At 36.9% G+C, this 21396-nt stretch overlaps 1 protein-coding gene across 1 annotated transcript in view; it reads right to left on the bottom strand.

Annotated features, from left to right (window-relative positions):
• LOC105916372 (A disintegrin and metalloproteinase with thrombospondin motifs 7) overlaps positions 1-21396 on the bottom strand; it is a gene marked incomplete in the record, with an annotated part of 219136 nt that overhangs the window by 11984 nt on the left and 185756 nt on the right.

The raw sequence follows: 21396 nt of genomic DNA, 5'->3' as shown, positions 1-21396 counted from the left end.
AAATGTGCCTACATCTACAGTTTGACAAATACTCCTGTGTATCTTGACATCCCACAGGGAGCTGGATGGAAAGGCAGGTAAGAAGAAACTCTCCAAACCTCACAATTAGAGACCTGCAGCAAAGAGGGATCTAGGTTCACCGAGTTTCCATAACATCTATTAGACGTCCTCTACAGAGCAGCTGGCTGGACTGGGGAGAAAAATCTTATATTTTTTTGACAGACCAACAGAAAGTAGAGTGTTGTAAAGTGGAACAGAAAAGAAAAGGGGGTTAGAAAGGGTTTCATGAATAACAACCTGAGAATTGCGTGCATTTTTATTTATTCCTCTGGAGAGCTACCTTTTACCTGCTATTACAGCAGCAAGTCTTTTAGGGGTACGTCTTTACAAGTCATGCACGTTTAGGGACTGAATATTTTACCCACTTGCCATCGCAAAATCGCTCAAACAATCACAGAAGATACATTTTTGAGTGTTACCACAGATTTTCAATGATATTTAGCTCTTGATCATTCTAAAACATTGATATTAATTGATCTAAAACAGTCTACTGTAGCTATGACTGCATGTTTATGGTCTGGAAGGAAGCATTGTTATATCCTTATTTGTAAGTTGCTTTGGATAAAAGAGTCAACCAAATGCATAAACATGCATTTTTTTTTTAGCTCCAACCAGCTACTTAACTTCTTCTGTCTCTGCTGAAGAAACGCATCCCCACAGCATGATGCTGCCATCACCATGTTTCAAGACGTGGCTGCTGTTTTCAGGCTTTTCGTTTTCTGTCACAGATTCTTTGCAGAAAGATAAATTCTAGTCGCATCCAACCAGAGCGCCTTCTCAATACACACATGGACGTAATCACTAACGCTCTTCTTCATGGTCTGCGTTGCATTTTAATGAGAGGTAAAAGAGCAACGAGGGCGATTACACATACATGCCACACTTTTCACCCTTTTATTTGTGGAAATATTTCAAAGACAGCATCATTTTCTTTTACCTCACAATTATGTGATACTTTGTGGATCTGTTATATAAAAGCTTAATAAATTACTACAAACTTTGTGGTTGTAAGGAGACAAAATGAGAAAAAGTTCAAGGACTTTTATTACTTTTGATAGGCACGTCTATTTATCTTATATTGGCAGATGTAACATATTACTCAGAGAACCAGAGTTGGATAAAAAAAAAAACCTCTTACAGTTTTTAGCCTTGGAGCATGTTTAAATCCATGAGTGGAAGTTGAACCTATTCGCTAAATCTAGCCAAACCTGCAATATATATATATATTTTTTACTGGGACCTTGTGGGAAGAATTGGGCCATGAGCACAAAAACTTTTTAGGCTGATGGTGACCTTGTTGGGAAACTTTTGCTTATTTAGAGCAGCTGCAGAGGGTGATAGTTTGGAACCAGAAATAGACCAAGATGCAGAGATCAGCACAGGATCCTTGCAAAAGTGCAAACGCTATGGTCTACTTGGCAAGACCCAGACTCAGCGAATCGAAAAACTGTGCAAGTTGTTGAAAGAAGATCAGGCTTAGATAAAAAAACAAAAAAAACAAGGCAATATTTCAAAAGAGAATTGTAACACTTGAATGTGAACCTGAGACTGCAGCTGAGTCTGGCACAGAGTAAAAAAGATTCTTCAACTCCTTAAGGAATATGTGCAAAAGCAAAATACGGCGTTAGTGTTTGTAACTACAGTAAAGCAAGCTAGACAGGCAGAAACAGTAAAAACCATGAAAAGGGAGAAAAGACGTTAAAAATTCCTTTAACTTTCCACACACACACACACACACACACACACACACACACACACACACACACACACACACACACACACACACACACACACACAAAATGGGAATGTGTGAATAAAGAAGTCTTAAACAAGAACTCTGTTACCTGGATTTACACAGGAGTAATATGGGCAAATGCGCAGAATTACTTATAATACATAACTATATAAGCATATTTATCTAATAAGAAAAAAACTGTTTTTTAGGTAATCAATTGGTGAGCAGTTACACAGAAAAGACAGGGTAAATTTCACAAAGCAATTTGCTGGTGTTAAATGAGGGTAAACCATAGTTTGTCCACAATGCAGAACCTGCTCCTAAAATAGATCAACAGAAGCTCTGAGCACTGATGCAGTCAGCGCACATTTATATGAGTATTTGTTGCTGTTTTTAGGGGAAATCTGAGAAAACCACTGATAGTTACCAGACAGGAAATGGGCAGAGTGAAAAGGAGAAGACATAGGGCAAAGCTGTCAAGGGTTGGGAATGGAACCCGGGACGGGTGCATTGAGTGCTATAGCCTCTAAATATGGAGAGGCCTCTTTACCGTTACCCCACGAGACACCCCAACTCTGCCAATTTCAATTTATATTTACATAACATTATGTTGGATTCTAAAAGACCAGATGTCTCTGCATCATGCAGACGATGCAACAACATACCATCTGCTGAAACTTACTGGCAATTGAGATGGTAGAGAAGGTAAAAAAAAAGAGCAACCGGCTACGCTGTTGACCTTAATAAAAAGCAGGCTGGGCGGGGATACCACCAGAAGGTAGAAGCATGTAGTCGTGGATTAAGAACATCCACATAATGTACTGATTTAGAAAAAGCATTGTTCCTTAGGACACATTTAGATGCTGTCCTGAAGTTTTGAGGAGAGCCTCAGTCTCATGACGACAGAGCATGTGAGGGAACATTTCCTCTGTCTTTGTTCACTTCTGTAACTGCTGTGTCTGTGTCTATAGGGGGTAAAATTCTGCTTGGCCGGACGGGTGTGTTTCCATCTGATGGTTTATCGTGATCTATGTTGTAAATCTGGTGCAGCAATGGTGCAGATAGTGCATGCAAAACATTTATCCCTGAAGGAGCAAACAGTTTCTTTGTGAATGCCCCCTACAGTCTTGATTGGTTAATTCTCAGAAAAACTGGGCATGAAGAGGGATGTTAAGCATGACAGATTTGCATCAATAGGTGGTCACATATGTGCCAGTTTTAAATGCAATTCTAGAGCACCTGCGATCAGATACAGATTGGAGATTACATCTAGATGTATTGGCTTTCCAGTGCATTGATAAAAATGTCACCCATGTGATAATGAGATACATTTTGTTTTTAGAAATACACTCCACTCATTTGTTTGATTTAGGGGGTTATTCCCTCATTAACATTTGTAATAAACAGCAATGCATGTTATAACAGTACAAAGGAATAACCTATAAAACAAATACTTCTGGAAGTTACTTCAGTGTTTAATTTTTCATTATAAAGAAATTGCATTATGCTGCACACTGCTGAATTAATGAATGTGTGGATCACATCTGTAGCCAAGTAGCGGTTATAATTTTGCACCAAGCGCTTTTTTTGTTTTATTTTAAGTAAGGGTTTCTAAAAGGGCATTAAAACTGATAGACAAAACTTGTCTTTGAAAGCTTGTTAGTCAAATTCAGCTTTTCCTTTAGCCTACTGACATATTAAACAAACAAAATTCATCTCTACCAGATAATTTAGAAATAAGAAGTGAGCACTGAAGTCTGAAGAGCAACCAACAGCAGTTAAAAGCCAAAGAAAATTAAATGGACATAAACATTTTCTTTCTGAGAGCTGGGATAAAGGATAAAGTGCTTTCATCCGAGGACAGTGAGCAAGCTTGTTGTTGTGAGATCCCACAGGTTTTTGATAGCTAAGCCAGAAGAGTCAATCAGAGGAGTTCTGAGTCAGGCACAGGGTTAAAGACGAAGAATAATAGTAATAAGAAGAGATCAGACATGAGAGTACCATCAAAGTAAGAACTATTATGCTGTCTCTGAAAGTTGCTGTGTTTACTTCAGTAGTTGGGCTGCTTGTTGTGCTGTGATCATCCTAGTTGCATCATTCTGGTGAGATGTGCTCCTCGCAATTCTGTATAAAAATGATAAGCTCACTTATAGTTGGGCCAGTCTTTGTAGTCTGTTATGCTGGGATGAGCTTATTCCTGCTCTAGTAAAACATTCAGTCAATGATATGCCGTATGTCTTCTTTGCCTGCTTGTTTGTGCAGTTTTGAATTAGCTTAAATATCATCAGCGTCAACACTGTTGAAATAATTTGCCGACTGGAGTATCCCTGGTTTGTTAAAGTGAACTTTTATGACCTGCTCGTTTGCACTGTTTTAGGGCCATACTGATACTGGTCCAGCATATCCAGATAAATAATTTATTTCTAAATGTGCTTTAGTAAAACAGTAACAAATATGAGATGTTGAGTACATGATGTATTTACAAAAGTTTTCCAACATTTAATAAAAAAGAAATACTATTTTATTAGAATTAAATATTAAACAGGGTGAATGAAATCAAAACATGAATATATAATATGTTACAATTATATATGAATATTTCATACTAACCCTGCTGGTCCTTAATGAAACAATTTAACATGGCGTTATATATTTGACTGGTTAGCCTTCCAACGTGCATTACCTTTTCTATAATGTAACACATACGTATGAAACAATTATTTACAGAATTATTTATCAGAAATAATTATCAATTGACCTTCATTTAACTTGGTCTCTTTTTTGCAATACTATATATGCACGTATGATGAACTATACATGTTAATGCAATCAATTCCCGTTTAAAACATTTCCTCCTTTCTTTGTGTATTTTATAAACTACTGATACGTTTATTTATGTTGTTAACCTCTGAAGACCTGAGACTTCTAGTCTAACGATATGTAGCTCATTCCAAAAACAGCTGGCTCAGCAGTAGTTCAGCAATCCCCTGTTCTGCCTCTAGATGCATACATTGTGGCAATATTATGTCTTATGTTGTTAATTGGACTTACTGCACAGTATCTTATTCATATTTTTCTTTTTGTATATTCTTACCTTTGTGCGAATCAGCATACTTTCATTTGCCTTTCACTTTGCTGCTGGCACACCTGAATTTCCCTACTAGGGGATGATAAAGGTTATATCTATTTTCTATTGTAGTAGAGGTAATGGACGAATCGGGCTTCTTTGAAACATAATGCTCAGCTCTTCATATTCAGAGGTCTGGATGCTGCGGCTCTTAAATTTGCTGGATAGCTGCAGCAGAAAAGCTTAGAGCTCTGTTACTTCCTTCTCTGGTTAATGATGCAACACTATGGTGAAATTTGGAGCCCCTGCACAGATTATCTCTCAAGGAAGCACAGAATGATCTCTGTCAAACTTTTTGCTGACTTTTTAATGTTCTGCTTATAGGTATTTTCCAAAAAGGTGCAGTTAGAATATTGTACTGCTGGAGTAAATGGTCCACAGGGACCTTCTGATGGGCAAAAATCTGAAAATGAAGAGGAGGTTATGCTCCCTTTGCTGACAAAATAATATTAACTGTGCATTAGGTAATGAAAAAAAAATCCATTATACATGAAAGCCGTGCTTTAACTGATTACTAAAGCACAATAACCCCTGAGTGCTCCTATATTTTTTACATAATATTACAAAAAGACATTTTCTCCAACTTTTAAGATAACCACATTGAACCTTTGTTAAGTTTCTGCTACAATTAAACAATTATCTCCTTTTCATGTTATTACAATAAAAACATTGTTCAAAAGCAGTTGGGCTCATAAATGAACATTTATCAACTTGGCGTTCTGTCAAGACAAATAAATCAGCTAAACATTTAGTTTGAATGATTCTCCAATGAAAACAAAACCACTTGAGAAAAAGAGAAAAAACAAACCTGTAACACCCTTGATAATGTGTCAGGTGAAAACGTTTGAATTTAAACACACTGAAAGTTGTGCTGGTGCAACCAGAGGACGGATTCTCTAAAAACTCTAAACGTTGTTGTTTTATATCAATGAAATCACAATTTTCTGTCACATATTTTGTTTTAAAAGTGCATTACTTAATAAAACAAAGAGAAGATTGTGAACCTTACAGAAGCATCCAGCCATGAGAGTTATATAAAACATGGCTGTCAGGGAGATAGTAATTGACTTTATTTATATTTTGACATTTTGATCCTTTAAATAAGGTTGAAAAGGTTATCTGAAACAGCACAAACAAGGACCAATTTCAACAGCACGAGCTGAAGGTCACTGTAGGTGCTTGATTCTATTTTCCTTGTCATCGGGCTTACAGAATGTATACAGACGGTATCTCCCATTTTACAAAAGCTGTTCAAATAATGGTGTGGGAAATTTCTTTATGAGGAAGAAAAGAAGTTTATAGAAGGAATAAATAGATACAGTATATACAGCTTTAAGATTATGATATTTTCAAACAAAAAAGAAAAAAGGGAAATGGTCGAACAATCCTGAGTCATCAGAGATGGATCTGATTCTTCCTGACAGGTATGCCCTGCCTGCAGCTAAAAGTGGGATCAAATCCAAATCCAGTCACATCTTATTTACCAACAGAAGCTGTTTTTTTCATTAGCCGTATTTAAAATGACCTGTTGCTACCTTTCTGCACATGGAAAGGCACATCTGAAATAGAAGGAATGCAGGGCACTTTTAAACTCTGGCTTTCTGCTGGGTGATATTGGTTTTAAGTTTAAAACACATTTATAGTATGGCTTCCCTCTTTTTCATATATAGCATGATATGAAAAAGCGTATTGTATACTGTTTTAAAGTGAGACCTCCAGAGCGAGGCTTGCCCTGTTTTGACTGCATGGCAGCATGTCATGAAAAATATCTGCTCCCTTACAGATTTCCTCTTTCTTTTATTCAGTCACATTGGAAGGTGTTTAAGCATGATGTTAATTCTTTGAAATGCTTTGTTGGTTTTATGAAAGATGTAAGAGGATGCAGACCTTTTTAAAAAAAATCCACATGTCTCATCAGTCCACTAAATATTTCCCAAAAATCTTGGGAGGCATGGAGATTTTTTTTTTTTTTTTTTAGCAAATCAGAGATGAGCCCTTGTGTCCTTTTTGATCTGAAAAGGTTTTCACCTTTTAACACAGCCATGGGCGCAGGGATGTCATCCCATTTCTCATTAGCCCTTTTTTTCATTGCTGGGACTTTTAGCAATTACCTGGGATTTTGAAAAACCCTCCAACCATTTTGACTAATTTCATTTACTTGTGTCCAAACCTTCCCAGATGTTGTTGGGGTTGGACGTTTAGATTACCCTGGTGTTGTTGAGGGATCAAAGCACGTTGTCTTAATGGAAGCACAATAGAGGGCACAATTTGATTCAAGTTTGATACACTGTCTGTGACAAAAAATACAAAAGAAAAATAAATTATGTTTTTAGGAAAGAATGTAGTTTGTAAAAATTTGCTTAGTGTATCAAGAGATAGCTTAATTGCAAAAGTGCTAGCACCAGGTCTCTGCCCTGGCTGGGTTTTGATTGAATTGATGTTAATAAACACATTGTTTACAATAATTTTAGATAGTTTTAATTTAACATATATTATATTTAGTAGTTAAAGTGAAGGATCAAGAGACACAGGAGATAACTGCTTTGTTTCCATCCAGTTGAGATACATTTGAAAACAGATATCAACTGCACTCTTTTTCTTTTAACTAATTTTCAGGTTATGGTGGAGTGGGTGCGGATTATATGGAATACAATAAAAAAACTAAACCTATTGTTTTTTAAGAAAAATATTAAAACTAATATCATTTTGGGGCATTAATACACCTTTGTTAACTAACCTATGTATCTAAATGTCTTCTTTCACGAGATCCAGGACTATTCAGAAAACATTCATGACTGAAGCCCAGGACACCCAGGTCTAACGATGCAACCGCACAATTAGGCTGACATACATTTTTTCATGGTCTTTCCGAGAAGAGTAAACACAAAGCACACAAATAAAGATTCTTTTTACCCAGTTCCCACATATTTATGTCCCAGTACTTTAGGTGGAAAAAGGGCTATTGTTGAACACCGACTCTAACAGAGGTTTGTCCATGTGGTGCCAGTGTTGGTTTGGTTAACGGTTTAAAATTAGATTTTCGTTTTACTCAAATTATCACTGTTTGACATTAAATCAAGTCTAAAGATGCGAGCCTTTTAGGTGTGACAAAAATGCAAACCAGATTGCAACCAGATTGCACGTCTGTGTTGTACTTCACAACAAACCTAACTCTTGCATGTGAAAATGTTTTGTTGTCAGCTCAAGGATGAAAACCTTTACAGAGCTTCATCCCTTACTCTAATTTTTTTCAAAGGATGCATCCTTGTGCACTCAAGAGAACATTAAACTGCTTTTTAAAACTTTATGCATAAGTTTAAAGTATATTACTGTGGAAAAGCCTGCGCTGTTGAGCAATTTAACTCTGAGCTATAAATCACTCAAGCATGAAACAACTCCCAAATTCAAAGGATGGAGAGCTGCGTCTACCCTCAAAGAGACAGTTTTAAACTGGATCATTAATCACTTTGTTGTGGCAGCCACAAAGTCAACATTCTTTCCCATTTTTAAAAATATCAAAGCTAACAAATAATAGATAGAAAATATGATTTCAGTACCAACCGAAGGGCTTTCTGCTGAAAACCTGATATACCGTAGGAAATCATTTGAAGGATGATGCATCTCTGAGGTTTAGTTTCAGGTGTTTCCTTTATTTCTTTTACCGATCGTTATAGACATGAGCTTTAGATAGTCTTCAACTGTTTTAGACTGGACTGAAAATACTCAGAATCCCGAAGAAAAACTTTAAAAGACTGCCTGAATGCCTGGACAATGATTAAGAATAGACCACTTTGAATATTACAAGAAAATTCTGGCTGCTTGGAAGCAAAGTACAAAATCATTTTGGGAGGTTTATAACCGTTGGACAAAGCCATATATGTCCAAGATGTTGAATTAAGATTGTGTTTGTGCCTCTTGATGTGTCTGGTTCATATAGGTGGTTTTATGGTGACCTGAAGATTTTTGTTAAATAAAGATAAAATGTTAAATTAAAAGAGAGAATTACTGCACTGAAGCAAACTAGCACATGAACTCAAACTAGCACATGAATTGTACATATATTGCAGATGCAATCTCATTCCATTGTCTGTTCTTAGGATATATGAAATAACAAATTACCTGTTACTTGTTGTACAGGAATAACACAATTGCTAAACTTACAGGCCTTTCCTCCTATCCCAAGGTAATTGGTTGACCACATTTCTCTTTAAAAGGGCCAGAGCTCCTAACCAGGGCCCACATGATTCATGCTGTTAAAAGTAATGGATTTGAAAATGAGCCTTAATAGAGCTTAATAATCAAAGCTAATGCAACCAGTGGTAGACAATGATTTATTGCCTTTCGCCAGATGCGTGTGTCTCCTGCTTTGCAAGCAGGTGTTCAGTCCATGTAAAGAATGAACTGCATTTATCAAATTTTACATTCATATTATATAAGAAATGCATAAACCCCCTTCCTTCCTGGTCGGTTCTACAGGTCCGGTTTATTGTCCAGCAAACTAAATTGAAGGAAAGCCCAGGCTTCACCACACACAGCTGCACATGTTCTAATTGTCTTTTTATCACAGCATATTTAGTGCGTTATGCTACATTCACACCAGAGTTGTTGCTCCTACGGCTTAAAGACCATACATCAATATGTGTTTGATTAAAAAAAGAACCTTTTGCTAAGAACCTTGAACAAACGGCGTAATAAACCCCTGGCACCACCGTTATTCTTGGCAATCCCCCGACCAAACTGCCTGGGCTGGACACGGGGAGGCATGAGGTGTTTATACACACCAAGGTTTAACAAAATGTCAAATCAAATGTCAGACCCAATAACATTTCTGACCTTTCTTACTGGTTTCTCAATACCTTTGCTTTCAGGCAGATTTGATTAATGGGCAGCATGAGAAATATTACACACATAAAATAGTTTTAATCAATGCATCCTAAAATAAACTGCCGTATCCCTTGTCAAATCACTTGTAGTTTAGTGGATGTAAATTAATACAACAGCAACTGGTTGACAGAAGGTAGAAACTGATCTATTCTGTACCTTGACATTTAGCTAAATGATGTGCATCCCTTGTTTTGGCAGTTTTTTATATGGGTGATATGACTCTCTGCCCAGTACAGCATCTGGGGGAGCATGTATTTGTTTCTATCCAAACAGGTTTTGTGCTCCTTGTTTGTTTACCCCGGCAAACGACAGCGGCATCCCTCTATGTTATGCACAATTTAAACACTGTAAGAAAATATGATTGTCATAATATAATATATGACATAATATAGCTCACTCATGTTGGCAAACATGATTTTCAAGTCTGCAGTTAATGGATGGACTGGTTCACTGGTCTTCAAATAATCTGGACAGCTGTTTATTACGTCTGGTTCTAATACCTACATATACTGTACCACACTGGCTTATTCTACACTGAACAGAAATTATTTAAACACAACCTATTTTTTTTTTAAATCCCCAGGAAGAGCTTTTATAATTGAGTGATTTCTTTTTGTATTGGGACAAAAACAAAGATGGAAATCACAATATTGGGTCATCGATAAAACAATTTTTTTAAATACGATACTAGAATTGAACGGACAATTGTTTTTTGCAGAATACAGTTCGTCAGACAAGTGGATGTTTGGTTATGCATGGGGAATGTGGGGGTAAGGAATGAAGAAGGGGGATGTGCCTGAGACGGGATTAAGGCAACTTTGAAGTATTAATAATTGTTATTATGTTTAATTTTCAGTTATCAATCTAAAAATAAATTTAAGAAGTGGAAATCTTCACTTCAGTTTAGTTTGTACAATTCAACCTTGCAGGCGTAGGACGCATAGCCTATAAAATAGATCTCACAAAGATACACAATACTATTTTCTTCTGTTCTTAAAATATTGATAAAGTTAAATTAAGAACACTGCTGGTAGATTTAAAGTTATTTTCATTTCGTCAACAACTTTGTTTTTAAAAGGAAATAATACAGGAATCTGTCAAAACAAAGTCAGACAACTTATGACAACTAGCATCATTTTGAAAAAAAGGAAAAGAAATCTCAGATACTATAATGTTGGTCATTTCAATTTGACCAACATGTTTCTTCTGACTGGAACTAATGTTAAGGTCAGATAAGAGAAAAAATAAACACTTTTATTGTCCCATAATTTGGGCGTTTGAGAGCGACCCAGCCAGAGTTTTTATTGTATTCTAAGAAGGATTTGTATTTTATTAAAATGTAAATAAAGATACATTAATAACATTTTTAAAGTTATGACCCTTTTACTTTGTCATACGTTACCCTTTGAGAGATGTCAGTGTCATTTCCTATCACATAAAACATTACTGGTTGAATTAAATCAATTTTAAATATAAACCCAGCATAGGTATTAGTTTAATGTTTTTTTTGTCACATTTTAAAGTTTTACCGATGAAACCAGATGACTTTGTTGGTAACTGGGAAGCTGACCAATCGCCAATTCACTCAGTTTACTTGTTAAGCTTACTTTAACATATCTACCTTCAGCTTTTGCAAAACAGATTTAATATTACAAATACTGTAATTCCTTATGCTTGGACAGAAGCTTGGCTTTTAACTTTAATTATTCACCATTAACCTGAAGCTGCTCACCTCAGACTCTGCAAATGGTTCACTGCAGCAAACCATCTGGAGTGTTAAGTTTACTTGCTGCAGTTCAAAGGCAGAACTCCTCATCTATGGCACTCACTGCTCCTCTCCCTTATGTCTCCCGCATATAAAAACAACATATGTGTCCACTAGTGAAGCTAATTACTGTTTCTTTTGGGGCCTCTCATTATGAAATGGTAGGAATGAAAAGACAAGTCTATTGGACAACTAATTACTGACAGTATTTTATACATTAAGCTGTTTATATTAAGCTTAAACGAACAGAAATAAAAGATGTAATTTCTAAAATAGCACCTGTGTAAGTTATACCAACATCAAACTATTGCATATCTGTGTATTCTTATTTTTTTTAATGTTTTTTTGTATTATCACACTATTGTGTACAGTGCCTTGCAAAATAATTCACCCACAGGGTTATTTTTAACCAATCTTGTTACATTCCAACCTGTAATATTTTGAAATCTTATTTTATGTAATGAAACTGAGAAAAAATAGTCAAAATTTGTGACGTGACATGAGGAAAAAAATATATGGAAAAAATTTAAAAGAATAAAAAATACGACAATTGTTATATTCATTTTCCTCCTTGCTACGAAGTCCCTAAAAAGTTCTGGTGCAACTAATGACTTTCAAAAGTCTCATAATCAGTGAAAGTAACTCCACCTGTATGCAATCTAAGTGCCACACGATCTGTCAAGTATAAACACTTTTTCTGAAAGGCCCCAGAGGCTGAAGCACCACTAAGCAAGAGGCATCCCACCATGAAGACAAAGGAGCGCTCCAAACAAGTCAGGGACAAAGTTGTTGAGAAGCACAAGTCAGGGTGGGGTTATAAGATATATACAAATCTTTGATGTTCCCCATTCTCCTTTGATGAGCCCCATTAGATCCATCATCTTCACATGGAAAGCACATGGTACCACAACAACCCTGCCAAGAGAAACACCCACCAGAACTTACAAACCGGGTCAGGAGGGCATTAATCAGAGAGGCAGCACAGAGACCAGAGGTTACCCTGGAGGAGCTGCAGAGCTCCTCAGCAGAGACGGGAGGATCTGTCCACAATAAGCCGGGCACTCCATAGGTCTGGGCTTTATGGAAGAGTGGCCAGAAAAAAAGCCTTTATTTAGTGTGGAAAATAAGAAGGCGTGTTTTGAGTTTGCCAAAAGGGACATGGGTGACTCCCTAAATGTATGGAGGAAGGTTCTCTGGTCAGATGACACTAAAATTGAAAATTTCAATCACTGAGGAAAACGTTAAGTCTGGTGCAAAGCCAACATATCCAATCACCCCCAGAACAGCATGTGGTGGCAGCATCATGCTGTGGGGATGTTCCTCAACAGCAAGGTCTGAGAAGCTTGTCTTGAGCCGAGGTAAAGATGGTGCTACATACGGGGAGATTCTTGAGAAAACCCTGTCAGTCTGCCTGTGATTTGAGACTAGAACGGAGGTTCACATTCCAGCAGGACAAGGGCCCAAAGCAACACTCGAGTGGTTTCAGGGGGGACAGCCTAGTCAAAATCCAAAAAAGATTGCTATTCATAAGTGAAAACCATCCAACATAAAGGAGCTGGAGAAGTTTCGTCTTGAGTAAAGGGCAGAAATCCCTGTGGCGAGATGTGACGAGTTCATAGAGAATGATCCAAAGCCTGTTGCAGCTGGAATTGCTGCAAAAGGTGGGTCCACAAAGTACTGGGGGTGAACAGTTGTGCAAGCAGAGTCCTGCTGGTGACTTAATTGTGTGATTAATTTGTGTTGACGCAATGGGAGCATCTTAATTAAGAATCTGTCCAAATTAAAATCCAATTTATGTGAACAAATAGAAGGACAGAGGAAGGACGAAACAAATTGCAATTTTCAGTTAATCGATTCAAATTCTTTTCTGAAAATGGCCTTTGACTAAACCCCATTATATGTTTATTGAGTCAATCCATTCAAAATAACACAACTACACATTCTATACTGTACGGGCATTCTGATAAAAAAAAAAAAACAAGAATCCTGCAGTGGCCGTTAATTCTTTCTCCATCAGCATCTTGTTTTTTACTAGCTGCTTTCATTACAAAATGAATGGATTGTAAAATCCTAAACTGATTCTGTTTGCCTGGACGTCATTATGATGCGTTCATAAACAAACAGAATGTAATGCATCACAGAGGAAGCAATGTTTTGACCAAGGGTTTAATGTTCTCCTTGTATTTCTATTTTAACATGATTTATTACTGGGATACAGAAAAAGACGTATTGCACCAAACCCCTTATTAATGCAAATGCATTTGTGACTCAATCAAGCTGCGTCTTGATGAAAAGTAAACACTGGTTCCTTAGAAAGAGGCACAAACAAAACAGTCTGCTGTTGGCTGCCACGTTATCCGATTCCTCAGATACTTATAACACTTTTATACCTCTACACTTTCAAAATGTCAGCGTGGCTGGCAATTCAGTTTCCAGCAGGTTGCCCTCTGAGGACGACTAATTTCATATCTGATGTTTAAAAACAGAAATGTCAATGAACAGTGGTGGCCTACATCTGACAGTTTGGTGGAAAAGTATTAAAGATGGTTTAATTATGCAAGACATGCAAAGGGTACGTTTTGTTATGTTTGTGCTTTTTATTTATATTTTGGATCCTTTATTATCATCATAAAGAACAAAGTTATATAAACTATATGCTTCAACAAACATTAAAATGTACCTTGATGATGTATCTGAGAACAAAATATTCAGGCTTTCATATGCAAAACTTTAAATCAATCATTTGGTAAAAAACTTTTTAAACAAGTCCAGCTGACTGAATAGAGCCATTAACTCCTTGAGCCTTTTTAAGAGTAGCCTTTGGAGATGATTAACCTACTTTGATTAGTATGGTTGTTGTTCTTTCAAGTGGTCTATCAGCTAAAATCTTACCTCCTGGAGCTAAACATTATAATCTTGCAGTTCATCTGGTGGTTACACTGGGCTTGGGCTTCCTTATCCTGGTGATACACTATCGTTGTGTTCTTATCCATGTTACTGTTGGGGTAAATTATATGTATATATATATATATATATATATATATATATATATATATATATATATATATATATATATATATATATATATATATATATATATATATATATATATATATATATATATATATTTATATATATATATATCCATGTTACTGTTGGGGTAACATGGATATATATATATATATATATATATTTATATATATATATATATATATATATATATATATATATATATATATATATATATACACACACATATATATACACACACACACACACACACATATATATATATATATATATATATATATATACACACACATTTACATACCTTTTACAACAGAGTCATTAAACACCCTGTAATTCCTTTAAACATTTACTTGAGCCAAACAAAAGGAGTGTTATGCACAAACTGGAGCTTTTCGCCATCACAGGCTTCAAAGAGGCACGCACATCAAAGCCAGGAACGTGCTTGAATAAATATCACCAAGTGACTCAACCAAAGTATAACTTGTGAATCTGTAGAAAGGTTTCAAGGGAAGACAGGCAGCCTTTAATTTGTCTGCTCTAAATACGCGTCTTGTTCGCAGCTGTTTTTCTCTAGAAGGACTTCAGCTTATCATATGCAAGCCTAGTTAACAATAAAGCTCATTGAGATGACTGCAGTCAGCTTCTCCACTGGTCTCGTGACTTGGCCTTTAAAAGTAAGAGCTGCTGAATTCCAAAAGATATCAGTAATGCTGGGAGCAAAATGCAGCGCGGTTCGTGCCGTTTGAAATGCTCAGTTTTTCTGTCATTAATATTCCTGAAGCTCAGATTCAAGGTCATACTGCTGTGCTGAAAAAGTACGAGTCCTCCAACTTGATTTTTTTTATTTAAATGTATATTCATATTATATGTTAAATTATCAGTGAAGAAAAAGGAAATGCCTTCTTTGAATCCTCCTGGGTATCTTTTACTTTCTGTTAGGAGCTCATTTTATTTCAGGTCCTAAAGGCATGCACCATTCCACTAGGACCTGTAATGAATTTGTTAACTTCTTTACTGAGAAAATCCAAAAGATTAGAGAGGCAGTTTGTACATCCATATCAAGTTAAGTACCAAAGTCTTCTCCAACTGGAACTGATCGTGATAAAACGTCTCATTTCAGTCAAATAAACTACAGCAGCTTAGAGGAAATCATTCACCAGCTAAGTTCCTCCTCCTGCTGCCTTGATGTCTTACCCACAGCTTTCTTTAAGAAAATTCTGCCTGTCATAGCGTCTGATTTGACTCGGATAATAAACACGTCCCTTCTGTCAGGTGTATTCTCCGAGTCTCTAAAGACAGCAATTATCAAACCACTGTTGAAAAAGAACAATTTAGACAAATTACTACTGCAGAACTACAGGCCCATCTCAAACTTCCTCTTTATCTGTAAGATTACTGAAAAAGCTGTATTTCAAAAATTAAAACAGCTTCTTAACAACGACCAACCGCTTTGACATTTGAGAGTCAAGTTTCCGTGCTCCCCACAGTACAGAGAACGCCCTTGTCGAGGTGTTTAATGACCTACATATAAATGCAGATTGTGGAAGAACCACAGTGCTGGTGTTATTGGACCTTAGTGCAATATTCAATAGTGTCGATCATTCTGTTTAAACTGGGTCTGCCTTTCTGGTACAGCACTCAACGGATTTAAATCCTACTTAAAAGACAGGGACTTTTTTTGTGTCAGTAGGTAACTTTACATTGGACGCCACATCAAGGGTCTATCCTTGGTCCCCTCCTACTAAATATCTGCATGCTCCCTCTAGCTCAGATCATGAAAAAACTATTTAAGTTATCATAACTATGCAGACGACACGCAGCTCTACGTCACCATGTCACCAGGTGACATGACGTATTCAAGTGCTAAGGAAATGCATGGTTGTGCTAAATCTTTCTTGTGTTGAATAAAAACAAAACTGAAGTAATACATTTTTGGACCAGTGGAAGAGCAATCAACAGTTGGCACACATCTTCGGCTGCTTCAGCTAGTACCCACAAATCAGGCCCGAAACTCAGACCTGGACTCAGACCTGAACCTTCAAAGGCATCTAAAGAAAGTTGGCTTTCTATCACCTGGAGAAAATTTACAGGATTAAAGAACTAATGTCTCAGCAGAATCTTGAGAAACTAATCCATGCATTTATCCACAGTCAAATTTATTACTGAAACTTTGTCTTCACAGGTCTGTCAAAACGTGGAGAAGCAGCATTTAGTTCCTATGCTCCATTTATCTGGAACAAACTTCCAGAAAACTGTAAAAGTGCTTAAAGCCTTTTAAAACTAATTTGTTTAGGATTGCCTATGACTGTTCTAGTTAAACTGTTTACTGAAACATCATTAGTTTAAGTTTGTAGTCCAACTGTTTTAAAATCACTAATATTTGCTTTTAGCTTCCAGTTTCCAATGTTTTATTTTATTTACATTTTTCTAAATTTTATTCCAACTGTTTTTTTTCTACTTTTCTGCTTTAATTCTGTTTTTATTTTCCTATATCTTAATAATGTAAAGCACTTTGCGTTGTCCTTGTACTGAAATGTGCTATACAAATACATTTGCCTTGCTTCAACATAACAACCTTGATTGATGTTGAAGGTAATTGCTTTTGTTTGACATTTCCTTTATCATGCTTAGGTGGGTAAACAGATGCAGCTCATTTAACATTTTGCTAAAGAAACCCAAAATTATGAGTATTGATGGAAAATTATATTTGCCTTGTAACTGGTCTCTCTCGGGACAGAGATCTTATTTCCAGTCTAAATAAGATACATCAAAGAATTGGATGGATCTGAGGGGAGCAAATCCTTGTAACTTTTTTATGGTTAGAATAAAATAATAAAATAGACCATCTGAAAATAGCTCAGCCTGTTATGACAGACCTTTCTTATGCAGTCCCTACTTCCCTCCCTCCCTCCAGGAAATTGGCTTGTGGCGATAACAGGTACAGCAATGAAGACCTGACATCCCTCTCCACACTAATACTGTCCAGTTTAATTTAGGCAAAGCCAGAAGAGTATATAATCGTTTGGCCTTGACCAATATCTCATGGCTATAGGGTGGGGAGGGGAAATACGTGGGAAAATGAAATAAGAGCATTTGCTTTGAGGTTCTCTTCTTTAACTCTGGCATATTAAAACGGTGTCATAATTAATGTAAATGTGCCAACAATGCATTTGTCTTGAGCTCCATCCTGACATCACTTATGAACAAAGACACCTACAATAGATTCGTTAAGCACTTTGCTTTAGGCAGACCTTTAACCATTGACCTGGAGAGAGTGGTCCATCTTTTCTTGGTTGAGAACCTGCCTCAGTAGCTCTAAATCCAGGCTCAAACTGTTTTGTTACATGCTGGAGGTCATTGCTTGAATGTGCTACCAGAACCATGTTATCTACAAAGAGCTGAGATTTTAACACTTACAAAGCTGATGCCCTGCTCTTTATGACTCAACACCCCTAACTGCATGACAAGAATGTGGGCACAACTCTTGTTTTGGTTCTACAGAGACAGATTATGTCCTAGAATTGACTCTAGTACTCCATAATTGTCCTGCTACACCAAAAAATACCTCACATGTTACAGTAACACGTCTTCTAAAGGTCCCAAAAAAACTAATGTGGACTAACCAATCTCACTCACATGACATCCTCAGTAACTCCGGAAAGTGAAAAGCACATCAACTATCCTAATTGCTGGTCATTTAATTTAATTGTTAAACTTCAGAATTGAGAACAGGACACTGCTTTACATTGTTAAATTATGTTAAATAGACTTTGATATTTGTAAGGTTAATCTTTGTTTGTGTCTGCTTTGGATGCTCATCCCAAAACTAGAACGCCAGCAATTGGATTTCAAGCTTAGTTTCTAAATTGGTGTGAGTCACTTCTAACCTAGTTTGAACAAAAGCCCCTGACATCCTTTCAATTGTCAATTATTCAAGCATCTTTGTTTTCTCAGCAGCCTCAATAAGTAAAACCCACAATAGTGTGCGTGACTGGTATAAAAGTCTGAAAATCTTGCTATGACTTCACACTTTGTTCATTCTCCGACACTTGACAGCTACAGTAATTATCTATCACTCATGTAGGTGATATTATTGTGCTTTATTGCTGCAAGCAATGGTTGGGAGTTATATTTTTGAGAGGCAAAATGACAACACCCTGCACAGTAATTTCAGGTCAGAACCAGTAAGAAACAAGGAACCATTATGACCTTCTATAGTGTTTTGTCCACTGATCAGGCACAACAATGGTGTGCTGGGGTATTTGGCATCAAGATGCTCAGCATGGATCAACGTTCTTTGTGCTGTAATGTCTCACAGAGGGATTTGGTTGTCAAAATAACTTCCACATGAATGGCACGACCCCAGGCTTTGCAGCACAACATTGCCCAAACCATCTCATTGGAGATTGGAGGCTATCCAGCCCCCATAACAAAACAAGAAAAAAAGTCTTCCATCATAACAACAACGGTTTAATGAAAAAGTTGCTTGCAGCCGATGTGTGCAGTTTTGACACTGAAAGAACTTAGTTGTGGTTTGTTTATGAACACTTCTACTAGACCACCTATAGTGACAACTATAAACTCCATATCTATACAATAAACAATGGACATTTTTTTACTCAGCTCAAGTTGACCCTGCTCCACTCAACCCTACATGGTTTGGGTCGTTTTCCACTACAATTGAAGTGACATTAACTCAAGATTGCTCCGCCCATGCGGAAGTGTACCCCAGGCGGCTCTAACCCCTGACGGACAAAGACGCTGTAATGGCAGTGATGGTGAAGCTCACAGCGTTAAAAGAGGAATGTTTGCCTTATCTACCAACATCAGTGGTGGTAGAGCAGCGGGCTTGCACTCTGAGCAGGACACAAGTACCTGGTTTGATCCCCACAGTCTGCCCTTATGGGTTCCTGAGCAAAACCCTTAGCCCCAGATTCCTTCCCACTGCTCCCTAAGGAATAGGTTAAAAGCAGAAGACAAATTTCATTGGAATGTACAATTGCAATGATAAATAAAGATTTCTTTTTCATCAAGGCAAAAAGACAGGTAAAAAATTCCAAACCAATGGTGAATCTTGTCAGTGAAGTTATTGCTAAAATAGCAGCCTAAAGGCTGGTTCCCTCGGTAGGATATTAAAATACTCGGCCAATTTTCAAAACATGACACCACACATAATGATAAAATAATGGTAGATATAACAGGTTTGTTCGTACACTGGGATGGTGCCCGGTCAACAACACACCACACACGTACAGATTTCACTCGGGATCATGCAGGTGTCAGATGGGAAATCTTGCAAAACCTCTCAAGATTAAAATTTCAGAGAAAATAAACACGGATTAAGAGGAAGAACAATGACGATAGTTTGTGGTCTAATTTTAACAGAGAAAAAAACAGAACAAAAAGAAAATGTGCTGGTTAAAGGAGTGGAGACAATGTGACCATCTATTTGGTACAGATATCCAAAACACATAAAACACAGCAGAACTAGCATCAACCATTACCCTTTAATTTGGATATTTATGAACAAAAATTTAGTTACCTTTATACTGACGAACATGCAGTAATTCCTTATCGATCACTGTTGTGTTCAGCTGTTCATGAAGTTGGTCATCCGCTTATCCATCTTTTACATTTTACTAGGCTCTTTTAGGTTTCAGGAAAGGACGCGTGTCTGAATTGTACTTTCCCTACTAACAATGTTTAATTATTTTTACTGATGTTTTTTAATGAAATTGCTCTGATCGCAATGTGTTTGTAATGCAAAATCCTAGTATCTTGTCGGAAGGACAGACAGAGCAGCTTCTGCAGGTAAGGGGCATTTCACTTTGGGACAAATTGCAATCCCTGATTGGTCAGTTACTGAAGAGTCTCCAAGACTGATCGACAGGCGGCCTCACGTCAATTGAGTACCACCTCAACATCGCAAGGCAGCCCCAGAGTCTAAAAAGTAACGTGACATGTGTTGTCTCTGACACAAACACATGCAACAATGGCAGACATGACAAATTTGCTGCTCAGTCTATGGGTTTTCGTCACATTCAAAGTAAAAGAACTTAGCTTAGCCTCAAAGTGGTGGGGTGTCATTGTTCCCAGCTTCACATTGCACATTGATTACCCAATTTCAGGATGTCTGAGCAAATGTTTAGCTACCTGTGCAATAAACTGCACATTGATTAAGCACTTTGGATAGATTTGGATCACTGCAGACCAGGAACACCCTACAAGAGCTGCAGTTCTGGAGACTCTTCAATCCCGTCGTCCTGCCATCACAGTTTGGCCCTTGTCAAAGCTGTTCACATTCACTGCTCATTTTGGCTGCTTCCAACACATCAGATCTGAGAAAAAAATGTTTACTTGCTGTCTAATAATATCCCAGCTACTAACAGGTGTCATGATGGAGAGATAATCAATGCTATTCCCTGCACTTAGTAGTAGTTATAGTTTTATACCTTAAAATTGTTCTAATGACTGTTGATACTTTTAGATAATATTAATATGGTAGCCTGCTTTGTTGTTCACTGTATCTATTGACAGAATTTGCATAGTTATGTATATTTATAGAAACTTTGTATTTCTAATCTTTTTTTTTTAAATCCTGAGACAAAGTCTCCATCTTTCCAGGGACAATGGATGAAAAATAGCTTACTGACTAATTCTGGTGCATTTACAGCAATGCAAATTAATGTATTGTCCCTGCTAAATAAATTAATACATTAAATTGAATTTGTTTAGCTATGTGTTTTCTCTTCAAAAGTACCTCCAGTAACAATATGAATCATGTCTCTTTTCCCA

The sequence above is a fragment of the Fundulus heteroclitus genome, unplaced genomic scaffold (assembly GCF_011125445.2).
Source record: "Fundulus heteroclitus isolate FHET01 unplaced genomic scaffold, MU-UCD_Fhet_4.1 scaffold_201, whole genome shotgun sequence".
In the NCBI taxonomy this organism is placed as follows: domain Eukaryota; kingdom Metazoa; phylum Chordata; class Actinopteri; order Cyprinodontiformes; family Fundulidae; genus Fundulus; species Fundulus heteroclitus.
The sequence above is the reverse complement of the archived record's forward strand: the minus strand, read 5'-3'. Positions and strand labels throughout refer to the sequence as shown.